Below are 18,508 nucleotides of genomic sequence, written 5' to 3' on the forward strand. Positions count from 1 at the left end.
TTCGCCCTCCAATGCATCTCTAGCCTTTGCACGGAGAATGGCCCCCTTGCATTTTTCAGCTTGCAATAATTCCCACTCTTCCTTTAGCACCCGGAACTTAGTCTCAGTTCCCTTATCCCCTCCGTCAACTGCTTTACAGACATCCGTAAACCTTTTGTTTATATTCTCTTCTCAATGCCGGTTAGCTGCCGCCCTCTTTTTCCCATAACGTACCGAAAAAACTTTTACCTCATATTTGAAATTGTCCCACCAAACTCTTCTTTCTTTCAAGAACAAAAGTTTCTTCTGAGCATTCTTTATTATATTTATAATCCCTTCTTTATAAGCACTTTCCTTCAGGTATTGATTGTTTAAAATCCACACCCCTGAACCGATCTTAACTCTGCTGTTCCTAATTCTAAGAACCAAAGCCGAGTGATCACTAAAAAATACTTTTTTATAATAAATCTCCATCACCTCCGAACTTAACCCTTCCCGCATTAACACAAAATCTATTCGGCTCTGTTTTAAAACATCACCCACCCAACCTGCTCTGGAGAACTCCCTTTATATGGGGTTCCGGTCCCTCCATAAGTCTCTCAAATTTAAATTTGCCATCATTTTTATAATCATCCCTCTGGAGTTATCCTCTTTAAAGGTCATCTGGGCTGAAATGTCCATCCAAGATAAAAATACATTAAAATCCCCCACTACACAAGGATTTTCCACCTCTGCCACTTCAGTGAATAACCCCCGAAAAAACTCGCAACGCTTGCAATGGTCGTTCGGTGCATAGATATTAAAAAGATCACAATTAAATCCCTCCAATTTTACCCTTAGCCGTAAAAATCTCCCCTCAGTGTCCTTGTTCACCAAGGCAACGTTCTCTTCTATGGACGGACTCACAAAAACAGTTACCCCTCTACGGTTATTGTTTGCACAACTTGCAAACACCTCTCCCTTCCAAACCTTCTGAACTCTTTCTAGAATATCCTCAGCCCAAAAGGTTTCTTGCAGACACAACAAGTCCGTGCCTTTAAAACCCTGCAACAACTGCTGCAATTTCATCTCACCCCTCAGTCCGTTCACATTGATCGAGGCCAATGTAATCATGGCTCCAAAGAAGGGAAGTATGCCCAATAATCTCCCCATCATTTAATCTCTGGCTCTTCCCTCCTCTCATGCTCCTTCTCAACTTTTCGGGCAGCTGTTGCTTTTTCCTGCAGCCTCCGGCTCTTTTTCCCCTCCTGTTTGACCCCTCCCTGCTGTTTCAGCCTCTTCCTTGCCTTAAGTTTGGACCCAGGAGCTGCCCTTTCTCCCTCCTTCTGCCCCTCACTAACCTTTCCCTTTCCACATGATGCCACCCCATCCCCGACTTCCATGTCTCTGTACCCCTCTAATTCCTCACACTCAAGCTCTTCTGCAACCCCCTGTGCCTGCTCCCTGTCAGATACATAATCCTGCTCCCCGTCAGATACTTCACCTCCCATAGAGAGTCTTCCTGCTAATGCAGTTTCTCCCACTGTGCCGCCCCCTTCGACCACGCCTCTACCTCTGACCCTTGCACCTTGTTCCCTCACTCCATGGGACAATGGCACACCTAAATTGTTCCCTTCTGACGTCTCTATCTCACCGATCCCATTCTGCTGTCCCTTTAAGGCTCCTGCCTCTTGCACCCTCTCCCCGCCCTGCCCCCTCCCGCTCACCAAAATATTCGACTCCCCACCTCTCCCCGGAGCACTCACTTCCACAACACACCCCGCTCCTGCCTCCTCTCCCCCCGCAGACACTAGACTCCCCAGGGGGAGCCGAACTGCACTAAGGCTCGAGTCTGCACTCGACCCTTGCTGCCCGCTGCTGTCTTTGTTCCCCTCCATAGCACTCGCCGTGTTTTCCGCCATCTCCATCTCGACCTCCGCTCCGCCAACCTCTGCCTCTTCCTGTACTCCTTTTTCCTTCATTTTACCGGCTGTGTCCTCCGACTGCACCGCACCTCCGGCCGTTCCACACTCCCCTCCTGCTCCTTCTCCCATCTCCTCATCACTCATTTCACTCCCTTCTGCCATACACTCACAGCGGGCGGGGCCTTTACGACACACCCCACAGCTCTCCGCCTTGCAGCTCCACGCGATATGTCCCAACTCACCGCAATTGTAACAATACAAATCAGGACAGTTTCTTATGAGATGGTCATGTCCCAGACAATAGTAACACACCTTTACTTGGTTATCGTGCAGCACACGAAAGTACTGTACTCCTTCCAGTGTCTCGAACATCATACTGTAAGGCAAAGACCTCACCCCCTCTGGGAACCGCACCTTTACATACCGGGTTCCGTCTGCTACCCGTGTTCCCGGATAGTACCTCTGTTGTATCCATGTGTTAATAGAGACACTGAAGGCAGGAGTTGGTTTCACAGGTGTTTACTGAACAAAGTCTGGAGGTGAACTAACTGATACAACACAATATACAGGCTTATATAGCCCGAGTGGCCATTACCGGAATTACAGTACACAGGGGGCTCTTAAAGGCACATACACTACAATTCCTCCCCTTTTAGCCAACCAGTACATAATATTTTAAGTAATCATTAATTACATGTTACAAGAACAATAATCTACACATTGCTGCAGTTAATCAATTATAAGTCAGTCTCTCTGGAGGCTTCCTGACTCGGTCCGGATAATGCCTCGGTGGTGTAGTAGTTTCTGGTGGTGTAGTAGGTTCTTTTGGCAAGGCTGATTCAGCTTGAATGCCAGTGTCAGGTTCATCTCGTTCCAGTATCACCGGATCGGAGTTGATACTATGGGTATCTCTACTTCATCATTAGGCATATAGAGTTGTGGTGTAGGTTGTCCCTTTTCGGATGACTCTATGATCTGGTCAGCATGGCGCCTTATTATGCTTTCTCCAATGTCCACGGTATACATCAGCGGTCCTAGTCATGTGCAAATAGTTCCAGGCTGCCATTTCTCGGTACGGTAGTCCCGGGCCAATACTTGTTGACCTATCTGGAAGGTTCTAGTTGGCCTTTCATTCATGCCTTGAAATTGTCGGTTCTCCACGTCCCTTCTGATGTTTGGCTTGATCAAATCCAGCCGGCATCTTAGACTTCTATTGAAGAACATCATGGCGGGAGTTTGGTTTGTAACCATATGTGTTGCATTCCTGTATGCAAACAAGAAGTTATCTACCTTATGCTGAAGTTTTATGTCTTCATTACCCATGGCCTTTATGGCCTTCTTGAAGGTCTGGACAAGCCTTTCAGCCAATCCATTGGCGGTGGGATGGTATGGGGCGGAAGTGTAGTGCTTAACCCCATTGTTTTTTAAGAACTTCCTGAATTCTTCGGACACAAATTGCGGTCCATTATCAGAACAGATCTGTTCAGGCAGCCCATTCCTGGCAAATATGGTCCTTAATACTGTGATGGTTTTTTACGTGGTGGTGAAGGACATCTTTATTACCTCCGGCCACTTGGAGTGTGCATCAACCGCGATTAAGAACATTGAGTCCATAAATGGACCAGCAAAGTCGATGTGTACCCTTTGCCATGGAGATGAGGGCCACTCCCATGGATGTAGAGGGGCTTGTGGTGGAGCGTTTTGGACCTTCTGGCATCCTAGGCAGCTCTTGGTCATTTCTTCAATGTCTCCGTTGATACCTGGCCACCATACAAACGCCCTGGCTAGGTTCTTCATTTTCACTCCACCCAGATGCCCCTCATGAAGCTCCTTTAGCACTTTATCCTGGAGTTTGGGTGGAATCACCACTCTGGATCCACACATCAAGGTTCCACGGCACACTGACAGCTGTTCTCTTCTTTGCGAGAATGCTGGCAACAGTGGTTCGCCATGTGCTGGCCATCCCTTCACTGTTAAATCGTAGACTCGTGAGAGAGTCGGGTCATTTCTCGTTTCCCTTTCAATGGCAGAATTTGTTTCTGGTAGACATTCGACTATGGTAGAGTGGAACATCTCCACTGGGTCTACTGTAGGTGCCTCTTCTACCGTTGGCAACGGTAGGCGCGATAAACCGTCAGCATTCCCATGCTGTTTTGATCCTTTGTATTCTATGTCATATTGGTGTGCCCCTAGAAAAAGGGACCACCTCTGTAGCCTTTGCGCTGTCATAATGGGAACACCCTTTTTAGGGTTGAATATGGAGATGAGGGGTTGATGATCAGTCAACAAGGTAAATTTTTGTCCGTGTAGGTAATGGTTGAATTTCTTCACTCCCCATATCAGGCTGAGTGCATACCTGTCGATTTGGGCACAGTTACGCTCAGCTGAGTTCAATGAGCGTGACGCAAAAGCTATCAGCCGTTCCGAGCCATCAGGGAATCTATGGGATAATACCGCTCCTACGCCGTAAGGGGATGCATTGCACGCCAGTCTGATTGGCAGTGATGGGTTGTAATGAGCCAAAACTTCCTTGGACGTGATTAAGTCTTTGCATTTATGGAAGGCACGTTTACAGTCTTCGCTCCATTTCCAAATTACTCCTGTTTGTAGCAGTTCATTAAGAGGGTGCAGAAGAGTTGATAAGTTCGGTAAAAATTTATGATAGTAATTTATCAATCCCAGGAACGACCTTAATTGTGAAACATTTTCAGGCGCTGGGGCTTTTATGACCGCTTCAATTTTTTCAGGTGACTTATGCAACCCTTCCTTATTAATTATGTGGCCAAAATATGATATTTGTTTCTGGAAAAATTCGCACTTGGGCGATTTGCTCGTAGGCCCCGTTCTCTCAGCCTAGTGAGCACCTGCTCCAAATTGGCAAGGTGCTCGTTTTCGTTTTCTCCTGTTACAAGGATGTCGTCTAGGTAGCATTGAGTCCCCGGAATCCCTTGGAGGACTTGCTCCATAGCTCTTTGCCAGATAGCTGGAGCTGATGCTACTCCGAAAACCAGTCGATTGTACTGGTACAGGCCTTTGTGTGTATTTATCGTGAGATACTTTCTAGAGGCCTCTTCAACCTCCATCTGTAGATATGCCTGTGCCAAGTCAATTTTGGTGAAACGTTTCCCTCCGGATAGTGAGGCGAAAATATCTTCTATCCTACCGTGTGAAGGACCGGGTTTACAGTCACCTTGAAGTCTCCACAGATGCAAATTTTTCTCTGTTCTTCAGATTTATCATTATTCAACATTTTCTTCATGACCGGGACGATGGGTGTTGCCCACTCGCTCCAATCTATCTTGGATAATACGCCTGCCTTTTCCAAATTCTCCAGCTCTGCCTCGACTGCTGGACAAATTGCGTATGGCACCGGCCTTGCCTTAAAAAACTTGGGAATTGCCGCATCTTCCACTTTTATTGAGGCGGTGATGCCTTTCAAGGTTCCTAGTTTCTCTTGAAACACTTCCTTGGCGTTGGCCAAGATGTCTTTTAATCATTCAGGTATGACGTCATCATCATTTCTTTTCTTACTGGTCACCGTCAGTGCCTGAATGGAGTGCCCGTCTAAACGTATCTTCCTGATCCATTCACGTCCCAACAGCGGTGGACCACCATCTTGTAGAACGTATAAATACAACTTCTGTATTTCCTTGCCGTTGTATACAACAGGCACCCTTATTTTTCCTTTGGGGTATACTTTCTGCCCCGTATATGTTTTCAAGATAATGGATGTGTCTTTTAAAGGTATATGCGGAAATAGCCGCTTGTAATCTCTTCGACTTATGATGGTCAGAGCTGATCCTGTATCTAGCTCCATTTTAACTGGGTACCCTGCTATCGTGAGGGTAACCCAAATGGTCTGGTAATCTTCATTGGCAATTACATTATGTAATTTGAGACAGCTTAGTCTCTTGTTTCCGGAGTCGCTATCACTCTTCTGGTCTTCGGAGCTACTGTCCGTCATCATTTGTACCTTTCTGTACTTTTCTTTATTGATTTTTTTTTTCCTGTCCGTGGATTTTTTTTGTCCAGATCGGCATACCCATGCAATGTGTCCAATCATTCCGCATGGCCTGCATGCTTTGTCCTTGAACCAGCAGTCCCTCTGGTCATGGGTGGATCTGCCGCAGCGATAACATCTCTCGAAACCCTGTGTCATTTCATGGGTGCCGAAGTCCTGTGTCTTTTGCTGTATCTCTGCAGCTCCTCTTGCAGCTGCTTCGTATGATACAGCCATACTGAAAGCCTTGTCCAATGTCAAATCTTTCTCAGAAAGCAGCCTTTTCTGTGTTCCTTCACTTAGGAGACCGCAGACGAATTTGTCTCGAAGAGAATCTGCCAGTCCTGCCCCGAATTGGCAGTGCTTTGATAGCTTTCTTAATTCGGTGAGGTAATCAGCGTTACTTTCATTCTTGTGCTGATTCCTCTTGAAGAATTTGAATCATTCCGCTATCAGCAGCGGTGTTGGGTTTAAGTGCCCCTGTAGGGTATCAACAATTCTTTAAAATTCTTGTCCTTTGGTTTGGCTGGAGTGATTAATTTTCGTAACAGCCCGTATGTCTTTGCGCCCATTAGGTTTAGAAGTACTGACGCCTTTTTATCATTTTCTATTCCATTTGCTGTGCAATATACCTCCACTCTTTCCACATATGTGGTCCAATCCTCTATATCGTTATCAAAAGCATCAATATTGCCAGCCTTAGGCATCCTGGGAAAAAAATGGCGCTTCCCGCGCTTCTCTTTCTTTCCTGCAGAAAAGATATGGCGCTTCCCGCGCTTTCCCGCCGCTGCTGCTGACAACGCTGTTTTCCGCAGTTTAAAAAAAAAATTTTTTTATTTACAGTTGGAGACTCGTTCCCGCCGGACTCTCTGGGACTTTTCCCCCCCTCTGCTAGGTCCGAACGCTGACCTGCTTTGCAGCGCCGGCCATCTCCCGAGTGCTCCCCCCCGTTTGTTTTTGCTTGCCTCCGCCTTCGCTGCTTGGCCTCGCCGCAGAGCCAGCCGATGGAGCCCCAGCCCGCCCAGGAAGGATTATTGCAGTACCTGCCACCAGCTCGGCTAGCTGGTGAAACCACAGTTTTTTTTTCTTGCTTTTCTTCGACTTTGGACGTCTGAGGAATCGATGTCCTTGAGGTGCTGCCGAATTGCAGGTAAGTCCGTTTCCAATTCGTCGCCACTGTTGTATCCGTGTATTAATAGAGACACTGAAGACAGGAGTTGATTTCACAGGTGTTTACTGAACAAAGTCTGGAGTTGAACTAACCGATACAACACAATATACAGGCTTATATAGCCCGAGTGGCCATTACCGGCATTACAGTACACAGGGGGCTCTTAAAGGCACATACACTACAACCTCCTCTTTATTTTGGAACAGATTTTAATGTCCCACGACTCCAACTTTTTGCTCAGCACTTCGTCCTCGATGTACACAGGCAAGTTCAAAAATGAAACCACCACCTCCTCTGAATATAGCAGAGTCACCTCCAAAAATTTCTCCCCAACTTTCAGACTGAGCAGCAGTTTTCCCACCTCCTCACGGCCACTGACCGTCACCTCAAATCCCACATTTGGTTTTGGTCGGCAGGCAAAACAGCTTCCCTCACCACAGTCCTCATGAACCGCCTGGATTATATCCCAGGCTCGAATCTTCTTATCTTCACATTGCACCACCACCGTATTTTCTTTACCAAACCTCCTGAGGTCCCGGCCAAAATCATTGGGCCTTTTTTTTCCCCTTCCCACCACAGTTTCTTCCCTAATAAAATTCCTCTTGGGAATATTGTCCTCTGAGGGGCCCGGCACTCCGGACCCCTCAGCAGCCATCTGGCTGTTTTTTGTGGGCCAAAAAGGCCCTAAAACCTGAAAACAACACCCCAAAACCCTCCACCAACTTTTTACAAAACTTCCTCCGACACCCAGCTGCAATTAGGCAACCAGTCACACCTGGCTCACTCCTAGCCCCTCCCACCTAGAGAGTGCACAGCTGACGCTGCGCCCATCCTGCCCAATTTAATCAGGCCAGATTTCTGTCACCTGCCACATTGTTACACATTTACAAACCATGAAACGAATCCGATGTTTAAATAAATCCCATCAACGGATGACATAAATTCACTTTCAGCATTTGCTGGTTGCAGATATGACAAAGCAAATGTCTGTAATTTGAAAGCAGGCTTTCCTTGTATTTTAGATTTGGGTAAAATCCTTTGGTTTTGAGTAGCCTTTGAAGGTTTAAATCATAGAACTAATGGCCTTCTGTCAAGTGACTTAAGTGCTGCAATAATTTTATTCTTCGTTGCCAAGGACCAATGGGTCCCAACAGTGCAGGTAATTTCCTTTATTTTCCCTCCTCTGTCTTTTGCCATTTAAAATAGTTGTATGATCTTGCACAGCAGTTCAATGTCAAACATCAGCCCCACTGCAAAAATACTTCAGAGAAAAGAAAAACTTGCATTTCTAGATTACCTTACACAACTTCACCAGGACATCCCAAAGTGCTTCACAGCCAATGGATTTTGCAAACTGCGGTAATGCAGGGAACGTTGGCAGACAATTTGCGCACAGCAAGGTCCCACAAACAGCAATGTGGTAATGACCAGATAGTCTGTTTTAGTGACTTTAAAAATTCTCATCCTTGTTTTCAAATCCCTCCCTGGCCTCGCCCCCCTCCCTATCTCCGTAACCTCCTCCAGCCCCACAACCCCCTCTGAGATTTCTGCGCTCGAGGGGCCGAATGGCCTACTCCTGCTCCTATCTTCTATGTTTCTATGTTTCCTCTAATTCTGGCCGCTTGTCTTGAGAAATCCCGATTTCCATCGCTTCACCATTGGCGGCTGTGCCTTCAGCTGCCTAGGCCCTAAGCTCTGGAGTTCCCTCTCTAAACCTCTCCGCCTCTCTTTCCTCATTTAAAACGCTCCTTAAAACCGACCTCTCTGACCAAGATTTTGGTCCTCTGACTTAATATCTTCTTTTGTGGCTCGGTGTCAAATTTTGTTTTGTAACACTCCTGTGGCGCGCCTTGGGACGTTTTACTACGTTAAAGGCGCTATATAAATACAAGTTGTTGTTGTTGGTTACATACATACGAACATACGAACATATGAACATGGAGCAGGAGTAGGAGTCGGCCACTCGGCCCCTCGAGCCTGCTCTGCCATTCAATAAGATCATGGCTGATCCGATTACTCCACATTCCCGCCTATCCCCGATAACTTTTCACTCCCTTGCTTACCAAGAATCTATCTACCTCTGCCTTAAAAATATTCAAAGACTCTGCTTCCACTGCCCTCTGAGGAAGAGAGTTCCAAAGACTCACGACTCTCTGTGAGAAAAAAATTCCTCCTCCTCTCTGTCTTAAATGGGCGACCCCTTATTTTTAAACAGTGACCCCGAGTCCTAGATTCTCCCACAAGAGGAAACATCCTCTCCACATCCACCCTGTCAAGGCCCCTCAGGATCTTATATATTTCAATCAAGTCACCTCTTACTCTTCTAAACTCCAGCGGGTACAAGCCTAGCCTGTCCAACCTTTCCTCGTAAGACAACCTGCCCATTCCAGGTATTAGTCTAGTAAACCTTCTCTGAACTGCTTCCAATGCATTTACATCCTTCCTTAAATAAGGAGACCAATACTGCACACAGTGCTCCAGATGTGGTCTCACTAATGCCCTGTGTAACTGAAGCAAGTTGAGGGATAAATATTGGCCAGGACACCAAAGGGAGAACTCCCCTGCTCTTCTTCGATATAGTGCTGTGGGAACTTTTGCGTCCACCTGAGAGGGCAGACGGGGCCTCAGTTTAATACCTCATCTGAAAGACGGCACCTCCGACATTGCAGCACTCCCTCAGCACTGCATTGGGAGTGTCAGCCTAGCTTTATGTGCTCAAGTCCCTGGAGTGGGACTCTGAATCAGAGGCGAGGGTGCTACCCACTGAGTCACGGCTCACAGGTTAGGGTAACATTATCCCCCTCCTCTCCAAGGGTGTGCAATAGATAATGGGCATGAATTAATCTAATTATTTCATACACACTGACACTAGCAGTTTTCGAAAGAAAATTGCCAAAACTGTTGAGCCGGAACAAAGATGCCCTGTGATTCATCTAGTCTCAAATGAACGCATTAACATCAGTGCCCATAAGAAGAAGTGATTTTATGCTGCATACTCCTTTGCTGCAAATTGCCGTAAGCTTTTGTTTGGGGTCAGTAATATTTATGAGCCAATTATGTGGGACCCCTGTCGGAGAGACTGACAGCGAGCGGGTGTCAGAATGCTGCCGCACGACCCATTTTGCGGGGGCTGACTTCAGAGATAGGGTCGGGGTGAGTGGGAGGGGGACAATAATGAGACAGTGCTCCCGATGCTCACAGCCTCCATTAAACAGACTATTTCCTGAAATAAGGGCTTCTCAGTGGATTTCACAGCTTCGGGCAAAGATACAGTCACATCACGTTACCCACCTCCTGTTCCCAACCGCCCCCGCCCCCCACCCGCCCCAACCATCCCATAATAAATTGGGTATATGAGTTTTTCATGGAAAAATACAGCACAGAAGGAGGCCAATCGGCACATCGTGCCTGTGCCGGCTCTTTTGGAAGAGCAATCCGATTGGTCACTGGTATCTGGGAACTGACCTGCCAGAGTAGGCTTCTTAAAGGGAAGTTGCTGTAAAAAAAATGTTTCAATTGCCATTTTGCTCCATGAGTTTGTTCATGTCAATATATTGCTTTGTCATTCTTGTCTATGTCAAGCACCTCATACAAAATGTTCGGGATGTGAATCCCTTTGGCGAGAGATCAAAACACGTGACATAATTAAGAGGAGAGTCTGAGGGGGGCCAATAAATGCAGTCGCAATTCAGAGCGAGCTGCAGCTTTTTAACAGCTGTTGTCTCTCCAGACTTTGCACTCCCCAGCCAAGTGCGGCAAAGGCAGAAGTGGCTGGATGAGTCTCCGTGTGCCAGTAAGCTGCTCAAATTATGGGGAGGGACACCCACTCCCACTGGGAAATATGGCATGAACCTTCAGAGACATCTGCGCCCCTCCAATTCTGGCCTCCTGAGCATCCCAGAATTTAATCGCTCCAACATTGGTGGCCAAATAGGGAATTCAGAAGAAACTTCGCTACCCAGAGAGTGGTGAGAATGTGGAACTCGCTACCACAGGGAGTGGTTGAAGCGAATAGTATCGATGCATTTAAGGGGAGGCTAGATAAACACATGAGGGAGAAGGGAATAGAGGGTTATAGTGATAGAGTTAGATGAGGAAAGATGGGAGGAGGCTCGAGTGGAGCATAAACGCCGAATGGCCTGCTTCTGTGCTGTAAATCCTATGTAATCCTACGTAATCCTATGTCTCTAAGCTCTGGAAATACCTCCCTAAACCTCTCCGTCTCTCTACCTCTCTCTCCTCCTTCAAGACACCCCTTAAAACCGACCTCTTTGACCAAGCTTTTTGGTCACCTGCCCTAATATCTCCTCGGGTGACTCGGTGTCAAATTTTGTTTGATAATCGCTCCTGTGAAGCACCTTGGGACATTTTACTACATTAAAGGTGCTATATAAATGCAAGATGTTGTTGCTATTGTTGTTGAACCAAGCTGCCAGGCCAGGCAAATGAGGCCAGGCCACGGGCGTATTTAACCCCACGTTTGCCAATCACGCAAAATCAGGTCTTTAGCATGCATTTGTTTAGGGGTGGCCTGCTTCTTTAATACAGTGGCTGGGGACCAATTCTCAGTGCAAAACAGCCAAATCGGCCCGATGTGCAGACATCAAACTTATTGCCCTTCGCGGTTGACTGCAGAGCTATTCCAATCACGCTATGATTGATGCAAGGAAGGGAATAAAGTATTGCTAAAGGGCCGGATATTCCGATCCCTACGGGTGGGTGCGCGCTGTGTACCCACCCGTAGGGACATCGGAAATGCCGGTTTCAGGCATGCACAGCGCATGCGCTGGAAACTGGCATGGCATTTCCGATCTGTCAAGAAAGCTCTTGACAGATCGGACGCCTGCCCTGGGGCTGGCCCTCTGCGGGCGGATAGTTCCGCTTTGTGGAGAACCTTCGCCCGCAGTAAACCCTTACAATTCTTGCGCCTGGTAAAAGGCCTGCTTTTACCAGGTTAAGAGTTGAAAAAAGTTTTTTTTTTAAATTTCTAATGATTTATCATTTAAAAATACTTTAAAGAAAGGTAAGTTTATTTTTAGCCCTGTTAAAAACTTCAATTTTTTTTTTCAAAAATTAAATTTTTTGTTTAAAATAGTTAATTTAGGTAATTTCAAGTCATTTTAAAAATGTGATTTTTTTTTTAATGTATTTAAAGTTTTACTATGTTTTGGGGTGATCTCCATTCATATATTTGACAGGTCTTCCTGTCAAGTGTATGAAGGGAGATTCCCTGCTCTGATTGGCTCCCCATGGCCCACGTGATCCCAGGGACGCTGCGAACCGCCTGCGCCTCTGGGATACCTGGGCCCTGCGCACCGACAGTTTGGGGAGGCCCAGCACCGGAACTGTGCGCCCCCCGGGAGACCTCCGGTAAGGGCGCAGATTTTTCCAGATCGCAGCCCTCCGCCCGCGGCAGGCCTGCGATCAAAATATCTGTACCAATATCAGCATGAAAATCACTGACTGACATTAACTCTGATCCGAAAAGTAAACTTGGTTCGTATTCACGTTCCTGACTGCAACCACTTTCATTGCCGACCCCCATTCGGGTAAAGTACTTTTTCTGCTTCATAATTGAACTTTAGATAATTTAACAACACAGCATTAATTCTTCGAACATAAGTTCATTTTGCAACCCGTTTTCTCAACCATGCACTGATCTACTAGGGACCAACTCAACTTAATGCATTTTTGAAATGCTCACAGACTGTTTCAAACCCATTTCAAAAAAGCTTCTCTGACATAGCGTGAGTTAACACCATTAGTATATTAACAGGCCTGATTTTATTTGGTAATTGTGCTGAACTTATTTTACGCCTCAGTTCTATCGGTGTCAGCCGTGGCTCGGTAGCAGTCTCACCTCTGAGTCAGAGGGGGAGAAATTCAGTATCGCCCTATTTGGGGCGCCATTATTGGCGGTGCGCAAAGTTTAGTGCCTGGCGCTAATTATCGCCTCCGACAGCAAACTTGGCTTTTATCGCCCCTGGAGGTGATTGGAGCGCTAAATCACCGGCTACACACCACTCTTAAGGCGCTAAGGCAGAGGAGCGAGGCGCTACCTCAGAGCGCTGGCGAAGCTCATGTGATGTCAGTCAGCAATGGAACACAGACACACTGGCGCCATCCAATTCTTAAAGGGGAGTTCTGACGAATGGTCATCGACCTGAAACGTTAACTCTGTTTCTCTCTTCACAGATGCTGCTTGACCTGCTGAGTTTCTCCAGCATTTTCTGTTTTTATCTTAAAGGAGAGGGGTGATCTTGCTCTGCATCCAAATGCTGCTCATTGCAGCCTTGAATCTCGGCCTGAATCTCGGCCTGGAGAGACCTTTACATCAAATCTGCTGGAAAGAACAATGGAGAGACCCAGGGAAAGAGCTCAGAGTGCAGCCCCCACAGTCTCTTCTAAATCGATACAAGGAAGGGCAAATCAAAATGAACCTGCAAAGTGCTGCTCAGTACCCAAAACTCCTTCACACAGCGTTGAATCTCTCCAGAAGTCTCTTTCTCTCTCTCAGAATGCGTGGTGCAAAAATGTCACTGACAAAAAAAGGCAGGAAGCGGTCACCTTTAAATAGCGCTCCCCCAGTCCCTTTCTGACAGCAGAACGCTCCCCTCAACCTGTCGTTGCTAGCGGCAGGCGGTAAGGCAGGGGGCACCACTCAATTTCCAGTCTGGGGCGCTAACTGGGCGTTGCGCACTCGACTGACGTCACGATTTGCCGGCGCAGGAGATCGTGGCGGTATTGTTTAGCGCCGCCGCAAAATGTCCGGTCAATTTCGCGAGAGGCGCAGATATCACCGCGCCCGGGCACTAGTTGCTTTGTGCCACACTTAGCGCCCTCTTAAGGCGCTAACGGGTGGCGCTACCAACTGAATTTTTCCCCCAGAAGGTCTTGGCTCAAGCTCCACTCCAGTGCAGTACTGAGGGAGTGCTGCACTGTCGGAGATGCCATCTTTCGGATGAGACGTAATCTAGAAACGCGGCAGCCAATTTGCGCACAGCAAGCTCCCACAAGCAGCAATGTGATAATGACCAGATAACCTTTTGCGATGTTGGTTGAGGGAATAAATATTGGTCAGTACACCAGGGAGAACTCTCCTGCTCTGTTATCAAAATGCTGCCATGGGATCTTTTACGTCCACCTGAAAGGGCAGAAGGGGCCAAAGTTTAATGTCTCACCGAAAGACGGCACCTCCGATAGTGCGGCGCTCCCTCAGTACCGCGCTGGGGGTGTCAGTCTAGATTCTGTGCTGAAGACTCTGGAGTGGTACTTGAACCCACAACTTTCTGACTCAGAAGTGAGAGTGACTTTAATCCCATGTGAAATAACGCAATTGATTATCAGGAGTAAATTGAAGATTATCTATACAACTAATTGATCTCCTATAGGAGATCATATCTCCAATATCCAACCTCTTGGGGAAGGAAGGGAAGTGGCAGAGGCAGCTGAATGGATGGTCTCAGTCTTAGAGACAAAGAACTCCTTGAGCTCCTCACACTTGTTGTCGGAGGTGAGGGTGGAGGAGACAGGGGAGAGGGGTTTAAGAAGATGGTTAGCAGTGGAGAATAAAGGCTGGGGTTTATCTTTGCATTCCAGAATGATTCTGGAATGGTGAGCAATTTTGGCAGACGAGAGCAGGACCCGATAATGCTTCATGTGGTCCAGCCAGGTCTGGCGGTGAATGGCTAAACCAGTTATCCGCCATATCCGTTCAAGTTGGACTTAAGGGAGCGAAGATGATAACTTAAAGACAAGGAGTTAAAGGATTCAACAGAAGGCTTTTAATCACTAAGAACATTGCATGTCTTTCCACATCGGATTCATCTGGCAGAATGACTCATACAGCTCTTGAGACCTTTATATGACAAAAGACAGGGGCAGAGCCAATACACACAATAGGAAAAAGGGGGCGGTACACACAATACAATGCAGGTAAAACACAGGGGCTGATGAAGGCATATATTTCATCACATTCACCCCTTCTACAGATTTAGTCTGTCCGGGGGTGTGATAGTCCTTCCTGAACATCGCAACAGTACCTCGGTTTCCGACCGGGAGTCTGTGGTGCCCTCCTGGGCATACCCATGTGCTGGGGGTGTTGCAGTTACTTCTGGGGGTGGTGAGGATACCTCTGGGGATGGTGGAGGTTCTTCTGGGGGTGGTGAGGATGGGTCGTCGTCACTTCCTGCCGAGGCGAGGTCCTTTATGGACACGGTGTCCTCACGCCCGTCGGTGTGCTTGATGTATGTGTACTGTGGGTTTGCGTGGAGTAGGTATACTGCCTCCACGAGGGGATCCATTTTGTGGCCCCTCACATGCTTCCGTAATAAGACTGTCCCTGGGGTGGAGAGCCACGAGGGTAGGGACACTCCCGAGGTTGATTTGCGGGGAAAAACAAACATCTTCTCATGAGCAGTGGCGTTAGTAGCAGTACACAGTAGCGACCTTATCGAGTGGAGTACGTCTGGGAGGACCTCTTGCCAGCGGATGGTAGGGAGGCCTTTAGACCTTAGTGCTAAGGTGACCGCCTTCCACACCGTCGCGTTCTCCCTCTCCACTTGCCCATTACCCCGGGGGTTATAACTAGTGGTCTGACTCGTGGCTATCCCCTTCGACAGCAGGTATTGGCGCAGTTCGTTGCTCATGAACGACGCCCCCCTGTCAGTGTGGATGTAGTTCGGCATGCCGAACGTGCAAAACAGGCTGCCGAGGCACTTGATGACCGTGGCACTGGTCATGTCTGGGCAGGGGTAGGCGAATGGGAAGCGGGAGTACTCGTCCACAATGTTGAGAAAGTACACATTGCGGTCGGTGGAGGGGAGTGGTCCCTTGAAATCTAAGCTCAGGCGCTCGAATGGCCGTGTAGCTTTGATCAGGTGGGCTCGGTCGGGCCTGAAAAAACGAGGCTTGCATTCCGCACAGGTGCGGCAGTCCCTGGTCATAGACCGGACCTCCTCGATGGAATAGGGCAGGTTACTGGATTTTATAAAGTGAAATAGCCGGGTGACCCCCGGGTGGCAGAGGCCATTGTGGAGGCCCTGTAGCCTGTCCCCCTGGATGCTGGCACACATCCCTCGTGATAGGGCGTCGGGGGATTCGTTGAGGGCCCCCGGCCTATATATTATGTCATACTCAAACGTGGAGAGTTCGATCCGCCACCTGAGAATTTTGTCATTCTTGATCTTCCCCCTCTGTTTGTTGTTAAACATGAAGGCTACCGACCGCTGGTCGGTAAGCAGGGTGAAGCGTTTGCCGGCTAGGTAATGCCTCCAGTGCCGCACTGCCTCCACTATGGCCTGGGCCTCCTTCTCTACCGAGGAGTGCCTGATCTCGGGCCCTTGGAGGGTTCTTGAGAAAAAGGCTACGGGCCGCCCATCCTGGTTGAGGGTGGCTGCTAAAGCGAAGTCGGACGCATCGCTTTCGACCTGGAAAGGAATGTTTTCGTCCACTGCCTGCAGCGCGGCCTTCTCAATGTCGTGTTTAATGCTGTTGAAGGCGGCGTGGGCCTCGGCTGTGAGCGGGAAGGACGTTGATTTCAGGAGGGGACGGGCCTTGTCGGAATAATTGGGGACCCATTGGGCGTAATAGGAGAAAGACCCCAGGCACCTTTTCAGGGCCTTGGGAGTGTTTGGTAGGGATAGTTCCCGTAGGGGGTGCAATCGGTCGGGGTCCGGACCGATTTCCCTGTTTTCCACCACACAGCCCAGGATACAGAGGCGCGTGGTACTAAAGACACACTTATCCTCGTTGTAGGTGAGATTGAGTCTGAGGGCGGTTTTCAGAAATCTCGCGAGGTTCGAGTCGTGATCTTGCTGGTCGTGGCCGCAGATGGTGACGTTGTCTAGGTATGGATAGGTGGCTGTTAACTGGTTCTCATCGACCATGCGGTCCATCTCCCGCTGGAAGACCGAGTCCCCATTCGTTACCCCAAAGGGGACTCTGAGGAAGTGGTAGAGGCGTCCGTTCGCCTCGAAGGAGGTGTATGGATGGTCCTCCGGCCTAATGGGGAGCTGGTGGTATGCCGATTTTAGGTCGATGGTGGAAAACACCCGGTATTGCGCAATTTGGTTAACCATATCCGCTATGCGCGGCAGAGGGTAGGCGTCTAGCTGGGTGTATAGATTAACCGTCTGGCTATAATCTATTACCATCCGCTTCTTTTCGCTACCCTTAACTACTACTACCTGGGCGCGCCACGGGCTGGTACTGCATTCGATGATACCCTCCCGCTTGAGTCTTTCTACTTCCGACGCAATGAACCGTCTGTCCTCCCAGCTGTACCGCCTACTCTTGGTTGCTATGGGTCGACAATTGGGTGCGAGGTTGGCGAACAGAGAGGGTGGCTTGACCTTCAGGGTAGTCAGACTGCACACTGTGAGGGGCGGCTGGGACCCACCGTAGGTAAGCGTGATACTTTGGTGGTGGCACTGGAAGTCCAGACCCAAGATCACGCTCACACAGAGATCTGGCATTATCAATAGTTTAAAATCTCTGTAATCAGTGCCTTTTACCGACAACATAACCGCGCAGAAACCTGTAATTTTTGAGGTATGAGTCTTATCAGCCATGGCGATTTTGCCCTGTGTAGGGACTATCGCTAGTGAAAGTCGTTTTACCAGGCTAGGATGAATAAAGCTTTCGGTGCTCCCGCAGTCAATCAAGCATTTAACCTTGTTCCCGTTTACCTCTATGTCCATCATCGATCTGGACAACGGATGCGGCCTGGATTGATCCACTGTGATCGAGGCCACCAGTGGGTCCTGGAGGTCCGTGTAGTCGGGACAAGATGGTGGACTCCATGAGGGTGGACAAGATGGCGTCCAAGATGGCCGCCCCCACGGCGCGCACGCGGCGGTGGCGGAGTTGGAGGCGGGGTTCCCTCTGCAGACTTTGCTGAAATGTCCTTTCTTCCCGCATTTAAAACAGGTGGTGCCCTTCGCTGGGCACAGATGCCTGGAGTGTTTGTCCTGGCCGCAGAAGTAGCATTTCGGGCCCCGATGTATCGCGGCAGTAGTGGGGCTCCTGGGTGGAGGCTGGGGCTCCGATGGTGCTGGGCTGGCCTGAGACCTGGGAGGTGAAGATGGCTTCCAAGATGGCGGCCCCCACGGCGTGCACGAGGCGGAGTGGGCCGCGTGGCCTGAGGAACAGGATTCAGAGTTCCTCTGGGCCATATCCAGCGATCGCGCTATGCCCATAGCCTGTTTTAAGTCCAGTCCCTCCTTTTCAAACAGTTTCTGCCGAATGTAATTTGAACTGAGGCCCGCAATAAAGGAGTCGCGGATCAGCTCCTCCGTGTACGCGATGGCAGACACGGCCTTACAGTTACAGTCTCTGCCCAGTACTTTTAGGCTTAGCATGAAGTCCTCTAGTGACTCACCATGCCGCTGCTTGCGAGTAGTCAGAAGATGCCTGGCGTATACCTCGTTTATTGGCCGCACGTAGTGGGCCTTC

This window comes from Somniosus microcephalus, chromosome 1 (genome assembly GCF_052327205.1).
Source record: "Somniosus microcephalus isolate GS21.2 chromosome 1, FLI_Smic_1.0, whole genome shotgun sequence".
NCBI lineage: Eukaryota > Metazoa > Chordata > Chondrichthyes > Squaliformes > Somniosidae > Somniosus > Somniosus microcephalus.